Here is a 10,000-nt window from a genome sequence, read left to right as displayed (position 1 = left end):
TGGGCGAGCGCGTGTTTGCGAGGCGGGGAGCACCACGATTTATGCGTGGGGGCATACGTTACTACGGCGGGCATCGTGGCCAGCACCATATTTGTAAAGGAGGAGGATAAGGGGGAATGAAAGCCCCTCCCCACCCCCCTCCCTCCCTCCCTCCCCACACACACACACACACACACACACGCTGGAATGTTAGTTGGGATGTGGGCGCGGGCGTCGGCACCACGAGGGCGTAGGCGTAGGTGGAACAACATTCACTTGATGGATACAAGAGCCCCTGGACTACGTGCTCTTGGATGCTGCTCTTGTTTTCTTGATCGTTTTTCTGTTGCGATCGACGTAGCAAGTGGCTGCCACGTGTGCGCAGGGGGATTGCGAGAGGCAGAGAGAGTGAGGGAGAGGGAGAGAGAATGAGAGGGAGGGAGAGAGAATGAGAGAGAGAGAGGGAGGGAGGGAGGGAGAGAGAATGAGAGGGAGAGAGGGAGGGAGGGAGAATGAGGGAGGGTGGGAGAGAGAATGAGAGGGAGGGAGGGATAGAGAGAGAATGAGAGGGAGGGAGGGAGAATGAGGGAGGGTGGGAGAAAGAATGAGAGAGAGAGAGGGAGGGAGGGAGAGAGAATGAGAGGGAGGGATAGAGAGAGAATGAGAGGGAGGGATAGAGAGAGAATGAGAGGGAGGGAGAGAGAATGACAGGGAGAAGAGAGAATGAGAGAGAGAGAGAGAGAGAGAATAAGAGAGAGGGAGAGAGAATGAGGGAGGGAGGGAGAGAGAATGAGAGGTAGGGAGGGAGAGAGAATGAGAGGGAGGGAGAGAGAATGAGAGAGAGGGAGGGAGAATGAGAGGGAGGGAGGGAGAATGAGGGAGGGTGGGAGAAAGAATGAGAGAGAGAGAGAGGGAGGGAGGGAGAGAGAATGAGAGGGAGGGAGAGAGAATGACAGGGAGGAAGAGAGAATGAGAGAGAGAGAGAGAGAATAAGAGAGAGGGAGGAAGGGAGAGAGAATGAGAGGTAGGGAGGGAGAGAGAATGAGAGGGAGGGAAAGAGAATGAGAGGAAGGGAGAAAGAATGAGAGGGAATGAGAGGGAGGGAGAGAGAATGAGAGGGAGGGAGGGAGGGAGAGGGAGAGAGAATGAGAGGGAGGAAGAGAGAGTGAGAGGGAGGAAGAGAGAATGACAGGGAGGAAGAGAGAATGACAGGGAGGAAGAGAGAATGAGAGGGAGGGAGGGAGAATAAGAGAAAAGGAGAGAGAATGAGAGGGAGGAAGAGAGAATAATAGGAAGGGAGAGAGAATGAGAGGGGGGGAAAGAATGAGAGAGAGAGAGAGAGAGAGAGAGAGAGAGAGAGAGAGAGAGAGAGAGAGAGAGAGGATGAGAAAGAGAGGGAGAGAGAGAGAGGATGAGAAAGAGAGGGAGAGAGAGAGAGGATGAGAAAGAGAGTGAGAGAGAGTGAGAGAGAGAGAGGGAGAGAGAGGATGAGAAAGAGAGGGAGAGAGAGAGAGAGGATGAGAAAGAGAGTGCGAGAGAGTGAGAGAGAGAGAGGGAGAGAGAGGATGAGAAAGAGAGGGAGAGAGAGGATGAGAAAGAGAGGGAGAGAGAGGATGAGAAAGAGAGGGAGAGAGAGAGAGAGAGAGAGAGAGAGAGAGAGAGAGAGAGAGAGAGAGAGAGAGAGAGAGAGAGAGAGAGAGAGAGAGAGAGAGAGAGAGAGAGAGAACCTTTGGACGAGGATTGTCAGGTGAGGGGAAGGGGTGTAGGCGGAATTATAGTGAGCCTCCGCCCACACCCACAGCTGGTGACTTGAGTCCCCTTCCCTCCCACACCCGCTTCTCCAGACGCCCTAGACCACGCCCTGCCTCTCTCATTCCTCGGGAGCGACCCGGGAGTTGCGGCGCCCCGGGGCAGAGTGGGCGGCCGCTAGTTCCCTAGGGAGAAATGACCACCACCTGCAAATGTGAGGTGGGCGGGGGTGGCCACGCTTGCTACCGGTGACTGCTCCCACGCCTGACGCCAACCCGCCCGCGCCGCCCGGCCGCCCGCATCCCACATGTTTGCGGCCTTTGCCTCGGCGCCATCCAGGCACACGGCGCCCAAATGAATGGCTTTAAAGCCCACGGAAGCGGCCACTCGCCTTTGTAACTCAAGGGTCATCCAGTTATCAAAAAGACAATCAAGCACAGAACTTACTCCTCGATCGAAATATTCCAGCTGTTTATCATAAAGAAATGAATATAGAGCTGATGCGAAACCCGGGACATCGGTCGCAGGTGTGAGACGCGGCGTGGGAGGCGGAGGGCTCCGCGCCGCCCAGCCCGGACGAATGCTTGTGGTAGGCTAGGAGATAGAAAAGCCGCTATACAGGTTACATAAGGTTGGAAGGCGGGCGGGCGGCCAACCAACAGGTGCAAGTGCGTGCATGGGCGGCGGAGGATCTTGTCTCCGCCGGCCGCCAAGACCACGACGGGCGTGTGGGCGGCCAGGTAACAAGGGAGGGAGGTAACCGTGGATGGTTGGTCTGACCTGGGGGCGGTGTAGGCGGCGGCGAAGTGTGTCTGGTGGCGTCCTCCCCCGTTTGTAGGCGTACTGGGGCCGTTGGGCAGTACCCGGGTCCCTCCCTTCCCTACCCCTTGCCCCCCTTCCCCTCCCCCTCCCCCCTCCCCCACCACACGCCCAAGCCTCACCTTATATGTCTCCAGCGTGGGCGACGCTCATTTTGCCGCCTCCATCACCGCCTACTTCAGGTACCAGTACCGGAGGTGGCCGCGGGGGATAATAGTAAACACCCATCAGCGTGATTCGGGATTCTTGGGGAGGCTGATGCCTTCTTCGTGTGGCTTTGGTTGTTCGCGCTTTGGGAGAGCTTATGCCACTACCCTTCCCCGAGCCCCCCTCTTCTCTCTCTCTCTCTCTCTCTCTCTCTCTCTCTCTCTCTCTCTCTCTCTCTCTCTCTCTCTCTCTCTCTCTCTCTCTCCTCTCTCTCCCTCTCTCTCTCCTCTTCCTCTCCCTCACTCTCCCTCCCCCTCACTCTTCTCCTTCCACCCTCCTCCCCACTCTCTCTCTCTCCCTCCTCTTCTCCTCTCCTCTTCCTCCCTCCTCTCTCTCTTTCCTTCTCTCTCTCTGTCAACCTCTCTCTTTCCTTCTCTCTCTCTTTCTCTCACTACTCCTCCCTCCCTCCCTCCCTCTAGAATACCCCCACCCCTCTCTCTCCCTCCCTCCCTCCCCCTCTTCCCTCTTCCCTCCCTCTCTCTCTCTCTCTCTCTCTCTCTCTCTCATATCTCTCTCATATATCTTCTCTCTATATATATCTCTATCTATATCTATATATATATATATATATATTATATATATATATATATATATATATATATATATATTTATATATATATATATATATATATATCCTTTCACTCGAAGTTGGAGGTGCGAGTGTACAGGTGTGCATTAAGAGCGTTGCAGATTAGAGAACGGCATTGAAGGAAACCTTGACAATATCTGTTTCACCTTTTTTCTCTCTTTTTTTCTTGAGGATGTCTTTAAAAAATCCAAGTGTTTTTATAGACCGATGAATAGACTTGTAGAATTATATTTGAACCACTCTATATCCCCCTGCATCCCCGCTCCCACGCACTCACACACTCCCTTTAATCAAGACGAGTGCGCTAGATCCGACGACCAGCGTAGAACGTGTGCCCGGCTGGTGGTTTACATTTTCCCGGCGTCAGCCCTCTCTCTCTCTCTCTCCGTCGCTCAGCTTAAGCTCCCGCTCGATTCCGCATATAATAAAGCTTTGAGGGAGATCATGTGGACGTGGGGGTGTGTGTGTGGGGAGAGGTTACCATCGTCCTCTAACTTGTTGACTGTTTGTTGTGTTTACCTCGCGGGTCCCCGTGGCCCTGTCCCCTCCCCGTCTCTGTCTCTCTCTCTCTCACACCAGTACCGTTTGTAAGGTTGTGTTCGCGCGCTCGGCTCGCTGATGACGTCATGGCCCAGATTAGATACATCTTCAGACTTTTCCTCGCGCGTTCTAAAAGCAGCATCTTGGCCACACTTGGTGCCATGACCCTTTCTTCTAAACCCTCTCCGAAATCCCACAATGGCCACGGTCCAGACTGCAGCTAGCGGGTTGTTACCGAGTAGAGGAGAAATAATATAGTAATTGTAAATGCGTGGCAACTCTACGGGAGAGGGACGGAGGAGGAGGAGGAGGAGGGGAGGACGAGAAGGAGGAGGAGGAGGAGGAAGGGGAGACAGTGTATTGGCTCGTGGTGGTGGTAAGGAAGCTGTGGTAGTTGTGGTGTGGCAGTGGTGGGGTGTGTATGTGAATAGTGTGTGTGCTGCCTGCCCTCTCCCTCCCTCCCCTGGCCCCTCTCTCGGTGTCTCATGGGAAAAGAACGGGGCGTGGAGGCGAGAAGTGCATGATGATAGGCATAGCAACACAATGAGCCTAACACTGAACAGAAGTTCAAGACGGATAATCTGTGAATGTTGAAATCGTAACCACCGAACATGAGAGGGACATGTCCGGACGTCTGCTGGACTGCTCTTCCAATATCTGAGGATGCCCTCCCCTATACACAATGAATGAATAGGTAAGCGATATAATAAACGATTGGATAAGGCAGCTCCTATGGCCCTTATTGATCGTGTGTGTGTGTGTGTGTGTGTGTGTGTGTGTGTGTGTGTGTGTGTGTGTGTGTGTGTGTGTGTGTGTGTGTGTGTGTGTGTGTGTGTGTGTGTGTGTGTGTGTGTGTGTGTGTGTGTGTGTGTGTGTGTGTGTGTGTGTGTGTGTGTGTGTGTGTGCACGGACATGTCACAAATGCGTCGTGAGTTCCGTAAACCTTGACACCTGTGATTCTGTTCCATGGCCGAGTGGAGGCACCTGGAAGAACGTTGGCGTTGTTGTTACGGTCGGTGGATATTGCATCGGGTTTAGGCTAAAGAATTGAGCGAATTATGGAAATTATTTAGATAAGATATGCCATTCCGGTGCTAGCATATCATAGCTTTAACCCTCTATAGAGTAAATATAGAGGGAACTAGAAGGGACTTAGATGGCTAGCGATGTATGTTTTTTATGTGGTTCACATAATGAGTCTTGAATATGGCATCAGAAACTTAGTTGATCTTGAGTTGTGTTAAGACCAACTAACTAATCAGTTGTTTTTATTGTAATCAGGAAAGTAACGTCCTCTCGAATCGTCCTATGTTTAACGGTGAGACGTGTTGGTCGAGTTCCAACTGGAGTTGAAACGGCGCAGAGTACGAAATTCGGGTGGAATGCAGTACTGCAATAAGGCACGTGTTATCTCTGGTAGCACGTGAGCGAAGAAGACCAGTGGAGTAAATGTCACGTTTGAATTCTTCAGTTCGTGTATGGTGCTGCTGTTGGTTTTGTTTTCGCCGCACTTGTTGCAAACCACGCTCTTGAAGATCCCTTAGAGTAGTTTTTTTTCGAGGAATTACAGCCGACCGAGATATTCAAAGGCTAACTCGTCGTGGGTAATGATTGCTTATTACCCAGAGCTGGTAATCATCCTGCTTAGGGCGAGGAAATTTCAACAAAAACTATATCTTTCTTAGTATCAGTAAATGTGTCTAATTGTAAAAAAAATAAAGAAGCATGAAGTACGAAGAGGTAAGTACATGTTAACTTTATTCTTTAAAAAAAATGCATACAACTTCATGAAAGGGCATATTATGTCCATATGATTTATAGCAGTCAATATTTACATGGCCAGTGTTGCCATATCGTGGCATACAAGAGTTTCCGTCGTATATATATAGCCAGGGAAAGGAAACAGGTTTTCCGGGTAGGCTACTCCAGATGAAGCACAGGTGTGTGTGGGTCTGCGTGGTGTAGAGAAGGAAGTGATACCAAGTCGAGATTAATTCATCTCTGGAAATAACGAAAGAATAAAGCGATGTCCTGTGGGAAGTTGGGAGATGTGGGACAAGGATGGCTGGATGCTGCGAGGTGCCAGTGCTGACAATATGGTGATTCTTCACAATACTTTTGTGGCTCGTGCTTCATACTCTCTGTCTTAACGACTTCCAATAAGTTTAAAATAAAGTTAATAACCAAGGCATAGGGAGCTGGATGGAGCTGGAGCTGGAGCTGACAGCTGACATTCCGGTGCAAGAAAAAGTAACTACGACACAGAACAGTCACTCCCTCGAAGGGCACTTTTCCATATACCGAATGTAGCAGTACTCTGACGTATCTATTTTGTCGAAAATATGCTCTTTTAGATATGGTGTCCTGCTGTTTTGGGGGACTCCCGGCCGTAATGATATAAGCAAGCGACAGACAGGCTTGTTTTTGGTGGTGGTGGCGATGTCAGTATTTTTATAATTGTCTGTAATTTTTATAATAGAGAGATGATTTTGATAATGCTAGATTTAGCACCTGTCTTTGTTTGTGACGTTGATGTCGGTGAGTAAACAGAGATTGATTGTAGCAGTGATATCGATTTAGATCTTTGTTTGTCGGTTACCAAAAAATATGGCGTGTTGGATACCAAGATAACGCAAATTGGAGATGTGTGTGCGTGCGCGTGTGTGTTTATGTTTGTGTACATTTTGTTTTATGCACGTATGGGTTTCACACTGCGCCGTAAACAGGGATGATGTCAGGGCAAGGGGGAGGGGGGAGGGGGTCGAGGGTGGCGAGATTACGTAATGGTTCCTCGTCTGCACCCCCAGCGCACCACAACCTCCTCGTCAACCTCACATGACACACATGTCATACTTTCGGCAGCGCATGACGAGCCCGAGGGCATGACTGGTGGTTCCAGGGCGCGGGGGGGGGGGGGTTGAGGGGGGGGGGGAGTGGATAGTGTTTAGGGTTAGGAAAAGAAAGGAAAGGAAAGGAGGGAAGAGAAATATGCTTGGGTGTACAGGGTGGTTGGTTGGTTGGTTGGGCTCAAAGGATTTCCTGAAGGGTTAGGGGGAGCGTAGCGTGGTTGGTGTAGGACTCTCTCTCTGTCTGTCTGTCTGTCTGTCTGTCTGTCTGTCTGTCTCCCTTGCTATCGCTCTTTTACACACACATATACAGAGAGAGAGAGAGAGAGAGAGAGAGAGAGATGAGAAAGGAGGAGAGGAGGAGAGGAGAGAGATATGGAGAGAGAGAGAGTGAGAGAGTAGAGAGAGAGAGAGCGACAGACACTTACGAAGACACAGTAGTAGCGGTGGCTAGTGTCAAAATCACGGCATCTTTCGCACAGCGAGTGCGAGCCTCCGTGTAGGAAAGCGAGCAGGAGAGAGAGAGAGACGAGAGAAGAGAGAGGCGGGAGGAGAGAGGAGGGAGATGAGGAGAAGGAGAGGAGGGATAGGAGATGAGAGAGAGAGAGAGAGAGAGAGAGAGAGAGAGAGAGAGAGAGAGAGAGAGAGAGAGAGAGAGGCGGGAAAGTCAGCACGTGTCAGGGGAGGTGAAAGAGTTGGCGGGCTTTGTTTGATGGTGGGTATAATTCAGGAGGCAGCGTGTGTGTGGGCGTGAGGGAATGCGGGTGTTGTAGAAAACAAGGCGCGTGGGGGCGCCGGGCCGCCCACACGTGTAGGTAAGTGAACGTAAGAAGAGGCTGGGAGATCCGGATGCTTTACTTGTTTTTTGTTTTGTTTTGTTGTTGTTGTTCGTTTGCTTGGACTGATGGTGTCATTCCGACGCTATTTTGATTATTGCACAGGTTGTTAGGGGCGGGGGATGGGGGGCGTAATGTTGATTATTATGTTATTGTTATTATTTAATCCCCATTATTACAGTTATCATTTACCATTATAAGTACCCGCAAAGAAAGGAGTTACGTATTTGGGCCCCGTTTATTTATTTATTTATTTATTTATTTATTTATTTATTTATTTATTTATTGGTTAACTGAAAAGTCGAAAAGGGGCCAGTTGATTAGATCGACTTTGTGTGTGCTGATCCGCGATGTCAGTATTTTTATAATTGTCTGTTAATTTTTATAATAGTAGATGATTTTGATAATGCTAGATTAGACCTGTTTTGTTTGTCCCCCTCTTGGACGTGCTGTCGTATTTTTATAATTGTCTGTAATTTTTATAATAGAGAGATGATTTTGATAATGCTAGATTTAGCACCTGTCTTTGTTTGTGACGTTGATGTCGGTGAGTAAACAGAGATTGATTGTAGCAGTGATATCGATTTAGATCTTTGTTTGTCGGTTACCAAAAAATATGGCGTGTTGGATACCAAGATAACGCAAATTGGAGATGTGTGTGCGTGCGCGTGTGTGTTTATGTTTGTGTACATGTCTGTATTTATGCACGTATGTGGTACACCACTGCGCCGTAAACAGGGATGATGTCAGGGCAAGGGGGAGGGGGGAGGGGGTCGAGGGTGGCGAGATTACGTAATGGTTCCTCGTCTGCACCCCCAGCGCACCACAACCTCCTCGTCAACCTCACATGACACACATGTCATACTTTCGGCAGCGCATGACGAGCCCGAGGGCATGACTGGTGGTTCCAGGGCGCGGGGGGGGGGAGGGGGGGGTAGTGGATAGTGTTTAGGGTTAGGAAAGGAAAGGAAAGGAAAGGAGGGAAGAGAAATATGCTTGGGTGTACAGGGTGGTTGGTTGGTTGGTTGGTTGGGCTCAAAGGATTTCCTGAAGGGTTAGGGGGAGCGTAGCGTGGTTGGTGTAGGACTCTCTCTCTGTCTGTCTGTCTGTCTGTCTGTCTGTCTGTCTCTCTCGCTATCGCTCTTTTACACACACACATATACAGAGAGAGAGAGAGAGAGAGAGAGAGAGAGAGAGAGAGAGAGAGAGAGAGAGAGAGAGAGAGACAGACACTTACGAACGCACACAGTAGCGAGTGGCAGTGTCAAAATCCACGGCACTCTTTCGCACCAGCGAGTGCGAGCCCTCCGTGTAGGAAGCGAGCGAGGAGAGAGAGAGAGAGAGAGAGAGAGAGAGAGAGAGAGAGAGAGAGAGAGAGAGAGAGAGAGAGAGAGAGAGAGAGAGAGAGAGAGAGAGAGAGAGAGGCGGGAAAGTCAGCACGTGTCACGGGGAGGTGAAGAAGTATGGCGGGCCTTGGTGTGTTGGTGGGTAATATTAGGTGGCAGCGTGTGTGTGGGCGTGAGGAATGCGGTGTAGAAAAGGCGTGGGGGACGCCCGGGCCGCCCACACGTGTAGGTAAGTGAACGTAAGAAGAGGCTGGGAGATCCGGATGCTTTACTTGTTTTTTGTTTTGTTTTGTTGTTGTTGTTCGTTTGCTTGGACTGATGGTGTCATTCCGACGCTATTTGATTAGTGGTACAGGTTGTTAGGCTGGGAATTGTGGGGGGCGTAATGTTGATTATTATGTTATTGTTATTATTTAATCCCCATTATTATAGTTATCATTTACCATTATAAGTACCCGCAAAGAAAGGAGTTACGTATTTGGGCCCCGTTTATTTATTTATTTATTTATTTATTTATTTATTTATTTATTTATTTATTGGTTAACTGAAAAGTCGAAAAGGGGCCAGTTGATTAGATCGACTTTGTGTGTGCTGATCCGCGATAGATAAGTAGATAGATGTCGGGGGGGGGGGGTTAAGGAAGACAAAGGTTGATGAGGGTAGCTTATTGGGATTTTTTTTTTTTTGATACTTGATTTCAACTAGAGGGGGATGTTTAAAGTTTGATTAAAGGAAGGTTTAAGGGATGGAATGTGTAGATTGCGTGCGTGGGTAGCGAATCTGGTGTTGATTATGATTGGACTTTTGAGCATATTTGTTGGTAGTTGAGGACAGTCAGACACACACACACACACGCACGCACGCACGCACGCACGCACGCACGCACGCACGCACGCACACACACACGATAGATAAGTAGATAGATGTGGGGGGGGGGGGGGTTAAGGAAGACAAAGGTTGATGAGAGTAGCTTATTGGGATTTTTTTTTTATACTTGATTTCAACTAGAGGGGGATGTTTAAAGTTTAATTAAAGGAAGGTTTAAGGGATGGAATGTGTAGATTGCGTGCGTGGGTAGCGAATCTGGTG

At 49.4% G+C, this 10,000-nt stretch overlaps 1 protein-coding gene across 5 annotated transcripts in view; it reads left to right on the top strand.

The window, feature by feature from the left end:
• raw (NDT-like domain-containing protein raw) overlaps positions 1 to 10,000 on the top strand; it is a 93,478-nt gene that overhangs the window by 72,920 nt on the left and 10,558 nt on the right. Inside the window, exon 1 of one of the 5 annotated variants that reach the window (XM_043025801.2) lies at positions 4,211 to 4,577. The exons of the other annotated variants lie outside the window; for them this stretch is intronic. The gene's annotated coding sequence lies outside the window, so the exon portion shown is untranslated. Of the gene's footprint in view, positions 1 to 4,210; positions 4,578 to 10,000 lie in introns of those variants that run through there. 5 annotated transcript variants of the gene reach the window in all.

Source organism: Penaeus japonicus, unplaced genomic scaffold, assembly GCF_977035675.1.
Source record: "Penaeus japonicus unplaced genomic scaffold, GWHDUDI00000001_assembly GWHDUDI00000033, whole genome shotgun sequence".
Taxonomy (NCBI): Eukaryota; Metazoa; Arthropoda; class Malacostraca; order Decapoda; family Penaeidae; genus Penaeus; species Penaeus japonicus.
The sequence above is the reverse complement of the archived record's forward strand: the minus strand, read 5'-3'. Positions and strand labels throughout refer to the sequence as shown.